This window comes from Pinus tabuliformis, chromosome 8, assembly GCF_031772625.1.
Source record: "Pinus tabuliformis cultivar Carrire ecotype Pingquan chromosome 8, CPIR1, whole genome shotgun sequence".
In the NCBI taxonomy this organism is placed as follows: domain Eukaryota; kingdom Viridiplantae; phylum Streptophyta; class Pinopsida; order Pinales; family Pinaceae; genus Pinus; species Pinus tabuliformis.
The window spans coordinates 755754783-755770421 of record NC_142294.1 but is presented as its reverse complement, the minus strand read 5'-3'; positions in this window follow the sequence as shown (position 1 = coordinate 755770421).

The following is a 15639-nucleotide window of genomic DNA, read 5'->3' as shown; positions in this document are numbered from 1 at the left end:
ATGTGCCTTTATTTGGAGACAACTTCTAGAAGTTTTGATGTCACTGTTAAAGGGTATGTAACAATCATGTTAAGGAAAGTTTTGTATATCATCATTCCTCATTCTCTTGAAAGGACGAACTAGTGCATTGAATCAATATTGAACATGGAGAATCCGATTGTTATTCATAAGGCGAGAGAGTTCGATTATTATGTGAAGAGCAATGTTAATTCCATAATTATGAAGGGGGAAGATAGTATAGAGGGATATGATATGGTAAAGAGGTGGTGGCTAGTGAAGAATGACATCTGTTCGAGAGGAGAAACTATTAATGGACATGTAATTAGCTTTGTGAGCTCAATTGTCTCGGTTATTGGGATTTTGGACCTACGATTCAGAGGTAAACCTAAGCCCTTCATGTTTTACATTCAAACGTGTCTTTGCATCATGTTATATTTTTAGGACCCTCCATGGAAATCTGTTGTTATTCGTGCTTCTAGTTTTGTTGTGTTTGTTGGTCTAAGGCACTTCTGGGTTCCTAGTGAGAGTGGCACACACGTGGCCTTCCTTAATCATTTTATTTGGCTTCTATGTCTTATTGTGATCGAAATTTAGACCTTGATAGAACTCGCTTTGAGCTCCAACTTCTCATAAAGGTTTGGAAGTATCCCGTTTGGAAAACTTTGTGCAATTCAAACTCCGGGTACCCTCTATGAGTAATTTCCCAAGCTTAGTGGTCTTATTGGTAAACATGGCCTATAAGGATTTATCAGTTGAAGTAAATATTTGCTTTGATAAGTGATATTAGAAGATATCTTTCTATACAAAAAGTTAGCTCAATCATAACTTGGAAACTAGGAAATATGTCAAAATCATGGAGGTTCATTTGGTAAATGGCACAAATAGGCATTTGAATCAACGACCGTGGGAAACTACTAAAGAAGACAACGCCTAATATGGGGTCCAATTTCTCTTCAGCCTTTAAATGTATTGCTCTTTTTGTTTCCTAATAGATAGTTTTTGGAGATGCTACAAAAGTTGTTGTAGCCTAATAAGAAATAGAAATGTAGAAAGGAAATTTTGGTAGACATTTTGAACCAAGAACCATGGAGAGAGTCTCTCCTCAAACCAATGTCATGTAACTTTTGGGTTTAAATCTTAGCCTTTTAATATAAAATTCTCAGTTATTATTAAAAAACAAATCTCCACGGTCAAGAGTCATTTACATATTTCTAAGTGCCTATATATTTAACTTATATGTTAATTTTTTATATTGTAATAATAATAATTTAATTAAATTTTATGTTTTTTTTAATCGGGGTATTGTGAAATGTATTATGAAAAAAATATTTTAATACTTATTATGAATGGATGTGTATCCACATTTACCAACTATTTAATTTATATAACTATGCTAGTGTTAAATATATTTAATAAATGAAAATCTATTAAACTTTAATTTTATGGCTAGAAGTATCATTATTACAAATAATAAGAAGAGATATCATCATGCCAATTTCATATTATGTTCTGTGATTAAAATTCATTATGTAGTAGATGTTTTCACATGGTTATAGAGTGCGAAGTGTTTCTTATTATTTATAAATATATTAATTATTTGTATTTATTTTTTGATTATATATATATATATATATATATATATATATATATATATATATATATAAAATAATATTTAAAATTATTAATACATATTTTTAAAATAGCATTGACATAAAATAGAAAATAATGATGATAAAGAAAAATGATTTTAAATTGTATTAAAAAATTAAAAATAATAAATACAATTTTAAAAGGCGTAGTCTAATTTATAAACGAAATAACCTTTTTTTAGGGCATTTTTTCTAGTTAATTTTAACCAAAAACTTGAGTTTAGGTTGTTTATTTTTTAGAATTGGGGCGCCCCATGGGTTATTCAAGGTGTGAATCTTTTTATGCATTCAAAAATGTATTTTAAACAACAAAAAAATCACAATTTTTCTTGAAATTATATTACCAGATTCATGTGAAATAAACTACCATTTTAAATTATTGCATCATTATCTTAGATAATGAAATTAATTTTAAGGGGAAAATGTCATATATATATATATATAAAGTCATCAAAGTTTTAAAATAATAATAATAAAATATTTTTATCTTTAAAATATATAAATCTAAATAATAATAGATGAGAAATAAGAGCATGGTAGTGTATTTTTAATCTTCATTATTAGTGCCAAAGCTATATCATTTCCTTGGATAAAGACACATAAAAGTCTTTATAGGCAATCTCTTACTTGACATCCCTTAATTTTACTAAATATGTCCCTTTTTACCAACCCAAAACATATAAACCCACCTTACCCCATTTCACCTACCTCCTATATGTATATATTGACTATAATTTTCAAAATTTTAAAACTCTCTTTATGCATGAATACAATAAAGTATTGGTCAACAAGGTGACTCCCTTATGAGGCCACATACCCTCCTATTGCATCTTACACTCCTCTCTTTGTACATGGGTGAGTATTTACAATTGGGAATCACCCCTCTCCCATCCCTTACTCAAACTCTAAAATGTGCATATATAGTGAAAGGACATAAGATTTTCATGTCAGATAATCAAGTAATTTGTTGTGTATGTTGTCTTTGTATGTGGGTGATTGTTTTCATAAATATGCATATAGTGAAAGGAAACAAGATTTTCATGACAAATAATCAAGTAATTTGTTGTGTATGCTCTCATGTATGTGGGTGAGTGTTTTCATAAATATTCATATATTGAAAGGACACAAGTTTTTCATGACAAATAATAAGTAATTTGTTATGTATTCTCTCTTTGTATGTGGGTGAGTATTTTTAGAATGGGGCATTGTCCCTCTCTCATCCCTTGCTCAAACCCTAAAATATGCATAGAGTGAAAGGGCACAATATTTTCATGACAAATAATCAAGTATTTTGTTGTGTATGGTCTAACACTAGAAGTTGAATACTCTACCCACTGAGACTTTATCAAGCATGAACATCCATTGGGATAGTTTTATCCCCCACAATTAGTTCTCATCCTCGACCCCTCCCCATGAGATTTGAACTTGAGACTAAAACCCAAATAAATAAATCAACTATTTTACACCTCAATTTTTTTTTTTATATGAATAAATATGTCCATTCAAATATTTTGTTTAAAAAAAATCTAAATAAAAAGAAATTGATTATATAGAGAAGTATGTTAAAAATAATTTGAAAGGTTTGATTAAACAATGGAGAACCGTCATTAATTTTTTTTTGACCCAAATTGAGAGAATATATTTGCATTAAAGGGTTGTGTTGGGAACACACCAAAGTGCCAAATTTATTTTAGATTAATATGGAACTCAAAAATTTAGATGCATGGAATGCATAACAGTCATGTACAATCACAAACATATAATCTAGTTTTTCCCATGAGGGGATTTAGTAGTCTAGATTTATTTTTTTACACAACCACGAATACATGCCTAGTAAAAAGAAAAAATTGCGTTTCATGATTACATAAAATATTGGCCTCCAAAAGGAGGGAGATCCACATGCTTCTGAGTATTATTTCCTTTTTTATTTGCAAAGATCCTAGCATTGGAAATCATTGATTTGCCTTTTTCTAGTGATTCATCATCCATACCTAATATTTTTGCAATACCCTCCAATTTTAGGCCCATATCCCCTATTTCATCCTCCATTTGGTAGAATTTGTCTTGCATATCTATAAAAATATCAATGGCCATTGAAAGGCTAGAGGAATGTTGAATAAGTCTGATGGCCAGTTGCGTAAATCTAATCGACACACTCCTTTCCATAATGCATCAATTATGAGCTTCAAACCTGCCTTCACATCCACATGTTGATTTGCTTCCTTACAAGACCTCCCACTTCACCTTGTTCTTAATAGAATACACCTGCATGATTGGGTTATGTGGCCTCTCCTTGTAATGAGGAGGGGGGACACCATTTTAATTTTATAATCCCCTTCATAACAAAACTAAGGTATGGGTGGATAGATCTTAGAGCCATTCACAAGAAATTCTCCTTTGACAAACCTGGATGCTTCATTTTCCATAAGGTCAGTGCTTTGGTTGTTTGTCCTTAACACATGGAATATCTTTTTATTCAAAATGATTTCAACCAAGGAGAAGATTCTTAGGAAGATGTTTTTGAGAGTTGCATCCAAAGGAAGAGATCCAAAATATAAGTGATATTTTATATTTGTTGAATCTCCTATGATAAGAGATTGTGAATTTTTAATGACACCACTTGATGCAAGCCTTGAAAGAGGGCGTAAGCTTGAGCCACATTTTTTTGTAGAATGAACCAATGCCCATGCATATTTTATATTCTACTTGATTCTCAGGGTGAAAAATCACCTCCCCCCACACCTCCCTCCACTCTTTCCACCCTTGGGTTGTTCTTAGCAACCCCATGAAAACAAGGACATGGTTCTTCTGCTTTGAGATCCATCTAATGAACTCTTCTCTTGATAGTCTTATGTGCCAATTCTCAATCTTGGACTTGTTTTCGGGGCCAGCAAAAACTTGGAGGGACTTAATCCAACATTGTTTTGCATCATCCAAGTTGCGATCTTCATTACCTCTTAAATCATTTGCCTTGAAAGTTTCAATGAGGAGGACCAACACTTTTACTGCTATCTTTAAAAAATATGCTTTTTTCATCTTGGATTATGGATTTATTTCTCACTGACCAAATTTTCCAACATATAAATTTAGGTAGAGCTTCCCAAATTATATTGAATATTTTCTTACCTATAAAAGACCCTTGGTAACACCTTCCCCAATTACCAAACATTTATTGTATAGAGGTTGGCTAGGGAAATTTGCAACTTAGAGAATAGAGGACTTCTTCCCAAACACTAGTTGCAGAAAAGATGCAACTGAGAAAGAGGTTATCGGAGGATTCTTGGGCTCACAAACATAATGAACATCTAGACGAACCTGCCATCCCCCTTTTTCATTAGATTTTTTCTACATTTTTTTATTTTTTTTATTTTTTTTATGAGATAGGGTCCAATAAAAGATATTTACCTTTGGAAGACTATCAAATCTCTATATTTTTGTTCATAGCTTGGGATTTGGTGGCCAAACCCTTGGAAAAAGGAGGGACTCATGTCCCCTTAGAAAAAGGAGGAAGGACTTATTTCTTTTGGCACCAAAACCAAGAAGGAGGAATTGAAGCAACCCTCCATTAATCATGTTTTTTGAATGCAATCAACCATCCTGCATAAGTCAAATTTTATTATATTCCAACACTTTTGAAAGAAATGTCCCATGAACCCATCCAATTTCGACGTTTTTTCAGGATCAAAGGACCATATAGTTTTTTTAATTTCTTCCTCTAAAATTGGCCTCATAAGGATTTCATTTTCCTCCTTTGTGACCAACCTTGGGATATGGGATAAGAAACCTTATTTGACTACATTGGGAACCTACCCTTGTTCCATGTAAATATCATTGAAATGGTTGAAGGCTACTTCCTTAATTTTATCTATGGAAGAGATGGTTTCTCCATTTATCTCTATGGATTTTACCTTATTCCTCCATTCTCTCATTTTTGCTTGTATATGATTTTTTTTTTTTGTTTTTGTCTCCCCAGATTAAGCCGTAAGCTTGTTGCTTCAAGTCTCCATGTTTCTTTCTCTTTCTGAAGCACCTTGTGCAACTCAATATTTTTTATTTTTATTTTTATTTTCCTCTGCTAACACTTCTTTTGTTACTGGATTGTACTCATCTCTTGGAGGATATATTCCAGATCAGATTTGTTCTCTTCAATCCTTCTTTTCTTTGGCTTCTACTTTTCTTTTATCCATTTTATAAGCCCCTCCATCACTCTTTTAATTTTTTGTTCCCAAATATATATTGGAGCACCCAATAGAGCAATCTAAAGAGAAAACCTTGATAAAGTATGATTCAGTGAGCTGGAAAAGGCTGAAGGAAAATGGAAAGGGGTCAAGATCCTCCTTTGGAGTAGCCGAAATCTTGATGGGACAATGATTGGATCCACTCTAAACTAAGTGAGAGACAAAGAGATTAAAGCATTGGTCAAGGAAGGTGGCACTCACAAAAAAAAGAATATCAAGGCTAGAAAATATTTGGTCCCAACCTTTTATTGCTCCAATTATATTTTGAACTTTTTAGATTTATGTCAATGATATCCAAATTAGAGATTAGACCTTTCATATTTTCATAAAAATGGTCTCTAAAAATGTTGCCTCTTTTTTTTTCCCAATGGTCAATAGTAATGTTGAAATCCCTCCCTCCCCACCCAAAGTACAATTAGAATTTAACAGAATCTCCTTATAACTCATCATGGATTCCCAACACAAGATATTGTTTATGATATCCCTTACCACTTTTAGATATTGTAATATTTTGGCATATATATATATATATATATATATATATATATATATATATATATATATTTACATATATATGCACATGGGTTGAGTCAAAGGGACAGTTGATTACAAGGCTGAGGAGGACATGCTACTTGGAATAGATGGCAAGCAAAGGGGAGAGATATGATGTGGCATTCAAACGATTTCCCTACAACAATTGGCAGGAAAACCAAAAAACCAACCAAGGATGACTAGGCCAACTAATAAAAAATCTGACATTTGAGGGACAGATGGAGGAAGGCTAATTGGTCCAGAGGATTAGATAGGTTGGAAAAAATATAACTGCCCTAAACAAATATTTGAAAACTGAGGAGAAGGAAATGAGAAGCTGGAATATTATGGAGGGAAGAGGGGAGTATATGACAGGTTGGTGCATCTCCAATGAAGAATGGGAGTTGGCCCTTACATATTTCTTAAGTCACACGAGTGTTGATGATAGTCAAGTTTAAGGGATCAACACAGACAAAGAGGAGGCCCAATTGCTGCAAGGATCTTGGCTATGCTTAAGGCAACATAGGCAACACGTAGAGACAAGAGTAAATAGGTGACTCGAACCTACTATGCAACCTCTTTGGTATCTGGAACTCTCTAACCCAACTGATATTATTTTAACTTATAGTATTTTGTTGGCCTTGAGTATTCCCTTTACACCCTGGAATTTGGCTCAGAGGAGGCAACTACATAAAAGGTTTGATTGCAATTAGCTTGCGGTTGGGAGGTGAGTACTTTCCCAAACTCAATTTCCCATCTGCATGCATGACAATGTGTAAAATAAGTTTCCTTGCTAAATGAGTTCACCCTTATCCATTATGAATAATGGGTTGCTCATATTGTGTGTGTGTCATTGTCATATGCAACTATGATCTATCTTGTTTGTTATACATGTCTGGAAAGTGATTACCAGGTTAAGTAATGTGATGTTGAAATAACAGGGTGCAGAGGTTATAATGTTATGTATGTAGTTTTTGTTATGTCCATGAAACTGTGTATGACATCTGTTATGGATTATGGTGAAGTATATGAGTCATAAACCAGTCTTAGGGCCTGGGCCTGCCTAGAGGGAGTATCACATTCTTGAGTTAATAATTTAGAACTCACAATGTTAGGATATAACTTAGAAGATAGTTGTTTGTACTCTCTCTATTACAAGGATTTTTTTGTAAAACATAGTTCAAATAAGTGGTTGTACCATCCTCTATACACTTTTAATTCTTCATTTGTTTAATGAAATGAGATTCTTCGAGGAACATGAATAACTTCATAATGATGTATCGTAGGCCTCACTTTCTTTCAGTGGACATATCTATGGATCCACATTATATATAATGGTGCAATTTTTTGCAGCAGAATGGGCAATATTTGACAATTTTTAGATACTTGTTGAACTCACCAGTTATCCTAGGATAGGTAGGGAAGTTACTGACAACAACTCCCTTCCAAGATGACATTTTCCTAGAAGTCTTTAAATAACAAAATTGTCAGTCTATTGTTTGAAATCCTGAGGGAATTAAATGATGACCTATAATGCAGTGGCCATTTGACATAGTCTTTTCCCACCTTCAAAAACTACAAGCCATCTATCTGTAGTCATTCAACTATTCATGTGCTAATGGGGCAATCATAACTTCTGCAGGGCATGATAAAATAAGGCCACCCCTATTCGGGTCACAGATAGGAATCAGACACCTACATCTGGACTCACTAATGGTGCTAAAGTTAACTATCGATGTGGGCTCATTCCTTGAGCATAATCAAACAAAACGCTTAAGTCGTTAGAACATTACCTCATTAGCCATTAATGGTCAGGCATAAATGTGCCATGGAACTCTCAATGAATCAGACATAGTGCCTGCCTATTAGGAGCTTAGGATGAAGAAGGGCATCAGGCCAAGAAAGTGGTTGTCTCTAGGTCAAATTATATTTAATTCTCATATATTTTGGAAAAAGAACTAGACTACATCTCAATCATCTTATACAAATGTAAGGCTGATTGGAAATGTGGATGATCCTGGTGAGGCATGCATTAATTTTGGAAACACTTATCCTAACCTTCTCATTATCAGTTGTTTGGAATATCATTGCAAAATTTGATGCCCCTACTGTTTGGTCAATTTAGTGTGTCCTAAATTGCTGATTAAAATGTCAATCTGGGATTCGCAAACTGACGAAGTGAAGTGTACTATATGTACAAGATAACCATTTTCTTAGTCTTTTGTCGTTTTTGAGTTTTTAGTTTGTTTTTGGATTTATCTTTTATGGATTCCCTAGTGTGTGATGGCAAAAATGAAAGTTAAGTATGGATGGTAATGGTGATTTCTACAGTGATTTTCCAAACTTAAAAGTGTTCAAAAAGAAAGCTCTAAAATAACTGTAATGAAATCAATTCTTAAGAGGAAGTAAATGTATCAAATAGTGGACTAATGACAATGGCCCAGTATCCTTACTGTTGTATGAAAAAGAAAGTAAAAACTAAACTTAAAGCAACTCAAAGGCTGAAAGCAAAGCAACTAATTCACACTACTTCAACTTTTCTGATCCTTTACCCTTCAACTCAATCTGCCTTATGGGAAGCAATCATGAACAAGTTAAGCAATATGATATCTAAATTGCAGGAAATTAAATTGCATAAAGGAAACTAATCACACTACTTCAACTCTTCTGATCCTTTACCCTTCAACTCAATCTGCCTTATGGGAAGCAATCATGAACAAGTTAAGCAATATGATATCTAAATTGCAAGAAAGCAAACTAAATCACACTACAATAAGTAATATTCTGATTCCTTACTAATAGAGTCACTTGACTATAGAAAGAAACCATAAACAAATGAGTAGTATGATGTCTAAGTAGCAGAAAAATAAATAAGCAAAACACAATTTGAAAAATGACAGTGCTGGAATTAAACTTCAGAAAATGAAAATTAGCAGGAAGGACAAGATGATCTCATATGTCAGTAGTTATCTAAAAAAATATGTAAATCTGCCCGGGCTACCTACAACAAAACCTGTAAAAGAAGCACTGATCAGCTAACAGTTAGAAAAGAAACATAAAGGAAATATAGACAGCAATGATCATTAGAACAACACACTATATATACAAGCAATGATTGAAAGAAAACAGTAAATGAAAGCAAGTAGAAACTATACAAGGCTCTGGTGTACAGGGGCCCTCTGCAACCTCGGCCAGTCAATGAACAGTCACAAAAACGAGCTCAGGAAAGTAGTCTTCTCATGTATTAAAGCAACAACAAAACACGTAAAACAGAGTACAGTGGGGTGATAACAACAGTCAAAATTACATCTCAAAAGCTTAACCACACAACGTTTATCAACGCGTTATTTATAATGAAAAGTGTTGTAACTAACTCCTAAATCCTATGCTGTTAACTGCGTTGCCAAAGACACGTAGATCTCCTCAGCCCGAGATCTAGCGTAATGGTCATCATGTCCATTAAATCCTCGGAGTGGTAGCTGCTGGATTCAGGTTACGGGGTTGATCTCCAGGTGTGCCGATATCTCCGTGAGCTGAGGACTGTGCCACGTAAACCTTCACGTGCTCAAAACAGAGACGTGCCACCGCTAAATTCCTTGGTTGGCTTTGCCTTTGACCCTTGTTGACCGTGACCGTTTATGGATGATTTGGCTGATCTGAAGGGACACGTTCCATGTACACGTCACCTGTAGCTTGCCCATGTGGCTCGTTTCTTCATAGGACACCTGTAGCATAGCCTTTAACAAAATGGCTGCGGAAACCTGTGCTGGCTGCGAAAATTGACAAGTTTCCGCAGCTGCCTGAACAAAAATCTAAACCAAACAACAGTCATAAGCATAGTTAGAAAACCATGTCAGAAGCTCTTTTTAGACTATAATGCAATGATTTAACAGCTTGATGGATGAAGTAAGTGGAAAAAGAAGGCTGAGAGGGTGTATAGGAAGGTGCAGGTTTGAGGCTCAACACCTACTAAGTCCAAAAGAAACCAGTGAACCACTAATTACGTGTCCATAGTTTTAATGCATTATTTTGGCCATGGTTCTGATTTTAAGTTTTTCTTTTACTACCCTCCATTTCTTTTGGGTGAAGATATATGATGAAACCTGTTAATATCTTCATTCTACTCTAATTTAATTTCTCCTGTGTAATGTACAAAATACTTTGCCTTGATATCTCACAATATACTATATAATCCATGAAAAATTACTCATGTGTATTGAGTATTCACATTGTGATATCAAATTGTTCCAATTAGAATTACTATATACACTAAGGTCTAAAGTTGGCCAAATATTCTTACATGATTCCTACATTTTATTTGTTTGTATTTAGTTAATCTAGGTGTAATTCTTAGTCCACCGTGGCTTATGCTTCTCGAGTGCTAGTGCTCTCTTAGAACAGTTAAAAATGATTGATTTAAATACATCCTTTACACCTCTTCTCCATATTCTAACTCTATTTTTTCCCCTAAGGAAAAATCGTAATTTTCATTGATATTAAGAAAATTACATGTTGTAGATGCTATATAGCATATGCTGTAAGTTGGGGTGACTCGCCCTTCAAAAAATAACTGAGTACAAAAAATCTCCCAGTGGGAGTGTTGATAGTGTATCTGTCAATATATACATCATGATGTTATAAACAGTAATATGTACTAGTAGGTAATAAAAAATAAACACAAATAAAATAGGCCCATCGGGCCCCTATGCTCTGATGTCCATATAAGGTCTATGGTAGTACTGGTAGTGTTCACCATCCCTCTGTTCCTGTATCATCCATGTACCTCTAGGTCGGATCGCAGCTTCCTTGGATAGCTGATCAGAAATCTGGTTGCGTTCCTGTATATGTGACGACAAACAATGGAGTCAAAATGTGCCTTAAGTCTAAGTGCCTCATCCAATATATGCCTTAGAGAAAAAGCATGACAATTAGATGTATTGTTGAACCAATTGATTATGATCTTGGAATCCCCAAAAATTTGTAAATTTCTACACTGTTTTTCTAATGCAAATTGGAGTAGATGTCTGAGGGTGATAAGCTCAGCAAAATTGTTGGTTCCATTCCCCACCACCATCTGTATTTTGAATAGATGGGAATTAGATAGGTAAAGTACAACTCCTCACCCCCCCCCCCCCCCCCCCCCCCCCCACAACCCTCCTCTTGTGCGGACCCGTCGAAGTATGCCCAAGGAATGTCTTTGTCGATAGGTTCAGGGATAACAGGACGAGTAGTGGGAGTAGGATCATCATCAGGAATAAGATTATAGGTGGATTGTACATGGGCAGAGATAAGGTGCCAGTTAGGAAGATGGTTACAGAAGATGATCTAGTTCCTGGCTAACCAAATGGCCCAACAAATGAGTATAGGGATGTTCATGGCCTTGTGTGGCTTGACCGTCACCCACCAGTTGTGCCATGCGTCCAGTACAGTATTGCCCTACCATCAGAGGGGTATGGGGATAGATGAAAGAAGCATATTCCACAGTTCCAATATGACAGGGAAATGAAGAAAGAGATGATCTGTAGATTCTGAGCTATTCCTACATAAACAACACCAAGATGGACCATTGAAAGAGTGTTTCATGAGATTGTCCCCGGTGGGGGCCTTGTTCCTAAGCACAATCCACATGAACAATCGAGATCGTGGAGGTTCTTTAATTTTCCATACCAGGCTCCACCACTTCTCTAGTACTGATGGTCAATACTCCGAGAAAATGTTAAGGTATCCTTCCTTGGGGTATACTTCCTGTTTTTTGCCAATGCCCAAATCAATTCATCTTTGCCTATAGTGATCTTGATATGTGTTTATGAGAGTGCATTTATATATGATTCCCAACCTTGATGCCATATATCGAGGAGATTTGATCGAATAGCATATTTCCAAGCTTGTGAGAATAGAGTGGTGTTCTCAGGATCCACGATATGTTCAAGATGAGAGATGCCCGAATTGGTGATGTGTGCGATTAATTCCTGTGGGAGCCTGTAAGCGTTGCCACTTCCAATCCATGAATCCAACCCAACTCTAATCAAAGTACCTGAATTTATTCTCCATGTAATCCCTTCCCATATATAGGGAAGAGAGTTGAGGACAACTTTCCATATAATAGAGATGCCTGTTCTATTCCAAGTGGGTAGTCTGATCCAGTCCAAAATGCCATGAGGTTGTATGTATTTTTTGGAGACTACCATAGTCCATAAGCTTCGAGTTGTGAGAAGTTTCCACCCTAATTTAGTAGCAAGGGCAGAATAGAAGTGTGACAAAATTTTAATACCACATCCTCCCCATTCCTTGGGTAGCACAATCAAATCCTATCGAGCCCAATCAAATAACCTGCCTTCTTTTCTACCTTTCCAAAGGAATCTGCAGCATAGATTTTGAATTATTGAGAGTATACCCCTAGGGATCCATGCTAGGGACATCCAGTAGACAGGTGTAGCCTCCAGTACAGATTTTATGAGGACCAGTCGACCAACTCTGGAGAGATATTTGTGATGCCATATGTTGAGCCTTCACTCGATCTTAGCAACCAACCATATCCAGTCCGCAATTATGTAGTGTTGTGGTTTTAGCCGATAACCAAGATATTTTAGGCCTTCATCCATAGTGTGTAAAGTGAAGGGGAACCTATGGAGGGAAAAATTTATTTCATGAGGGAAAAAACTCGATGTAGTGATGGTAGATTTATTGTTGTTGATCTCCATTCCCATGGCAATACTGAATAATGTCATCAAAAAGTGTAACCCAGAAAAACCCCCAATACCACCATTAAGAAAGAGCAGGACATCATCTACAAAAAGTAAGTGAGTCAATATGTAGTTGTTGGTAATCTTAATGCCTTGTAGTCGGCCCAATCTACATTCTTCCAATATTAGTTTGCTTAGACCTTCCATAATGAGCAAAAAAAGTAATGGGGAGAGGGGACATCCTTGTCTGAGTCCCCTTTCCGAGTGAAAGAATGGAGAGGTCGAGCCATTTATGAGAACAATGAAAGAAAATTTAGTTATACAACACATAATCCAAATGATGAATTTCGGAGGAAAACCCAAATGGGTTAAAATCATTCTTAGGTATAACCAGCTAGCACGATCAACATATTTTGAGACATCTACCTTGAGAGTCAAACCTTTTAGTTTTTTAGTCTTGATGGAGTGCATGACCTCCTGAGCTATTCTAATAGCTTCATGTATCTGTCAATACTTGAGAAAAAAAAATTGTTCAGATGATATGTGTGTAGAGAGGATGGGGTAGAGGTGATTTGCAATGATTTTAGCAATGATTTTGTAAGTACAGCTGCATAGTGATATTGGTCGAAAACCATTGAAGGATTCCAGATTATCAGATTTCGAAATGAGATATATAAAGGTGGAGTTGAAAACCTGTACATGCTTCCCATAGATCAACATTCTTCAATGATTTTGAGGAGGTCCTCATCAAGAATATCAAAGAAGGTTGTATAAAACTCCACAGGCCAACCATCTGGTTCGGGGCTCTTGTCCTTCTTGAACCATTTTAGAGTATATTCAAGCTCCCCCATCGATATAGGCTTGTTTAGGTCCTCTGAATCCTCCTATTCAATGAAACGAGGGAATAGACAGGCCACTCTTATGATTTCTGCTAAGGAAGCATTGCGGGGGGCCTTGTAGAGATTCCTAAAATGAGTAGTACCAAGAGAGGCCATATTTTGGAAAGAATGAACCCGGATTCCCTGCTCATTTGTCATTTTCCAGATAATGTTGATTGCTCTGCGTCCATTGGCAAATTTATGATAGAACTTAGTGTTGTCATCTCCTTCTTGAAGCCAAATTGCTCTGCTCCGGAGCCTCCACGATTCTTCTCTTTCCTTTAGAATTTTGTCCCTTTGTGTAACAAGGGATGTGAGATGTTCCTTATGGTCAGCTGACAGGTAGCCACGCCCATGCTCATCTTCCAAACTTGCAATCTCTAATTCAATGTTACTAAGGGTTTCATCATTGCACAGTCTCTTGTTATGTGCCCAATTCATAGAGAGGCGCTTAAGGATGATTAGATTATGAGCAAACCCTTCTGATATGTTACTTCTTGCACTAGGAGGGTGGGCCTTCTAGTAGTCTGAGACAAGCCTGATATACTCAGGGTATTTTAACCATGAAGCATTGAATTTGAAAGGTGCTTTGGGCTTATTCACTCATCCACTGAATTCAAGATAAATGGGCGAGTGATCAGACAGGCCCCCCGAACCAACCCATTGTCTGTAGATATATCCATGTCCTAATAATCATTCCTTGATAAGGAAGCGGTCCAATCTTCGTGCCAGCATCGCGTCCCCAGTCCTCCTGTTCCTCCAGGTTGGTTGTAGCCGAGCCAAGGGGATATCAATTAACCCATGCTCCTCGAGCAGAGTGTTAAAATTGTCGGATAGGGAATCAATTTGAGAATTATGTCCCCATGATTCAACATATCCTATAGAGAAGTTTAGATCACCTCCCAATATGAGGTTTTCCACTTGGAGGAGTCTAGATTGAGGGAGATGTTCCCAAAATGTTACCTGGTTTGAAAGGGACCGTAAACATTGATCATCCTAATATCTAGACAAAGTAGAAATGAAAAAAATCCAGCCCCAATATATCCATATCCACCCCATATGTTGTTTAATTTGATCATCTTTGGATTATATCCCAAAGCAATTCCACCTGATCTCCCATTCACATCCAAGGCATGGAAATTCCATCCAGATATCATTGCTTCAAGTAATAGGGTGATTGTTATAGACATTTTTGTGCCCTACAACACCAAGCATGAAATGTCCATAAACCAAGGGCTCCTAAGTCCCTAAAAGTGTTGTTCTAACCCCTAAAGGAACAAGGTCAACATATTACAGCTTCTCCTAGAAGTTCTCCACCAGAAACTGGTCAGAATTGGTCAAAACAGGATCATTGCAGCTGCTCCACTGGCTAGGTGCGTTGCATCTCACCCAAATGCACTGTGAGGGTGCGTTGCATTTCAAAACTCCCTTCTGTAGGGTGCGATGGGCGAGAAATGACAAATGGCAGTGTCATTCCGCGAGGTGGAGAGGCAATGGAAGCTTCCAGAATCTTCTCATGTGACACTTGCCTCACTGAATTCGAACAAGGATGAGTAAGAGGCCCTCAGTCTCCAAGTGGAAGCAAGAACTGACAGAGAGAAGACACTAATCAAATCACAAGCTGACTCATCCTCCTTACACATATCTATATATGGATCCC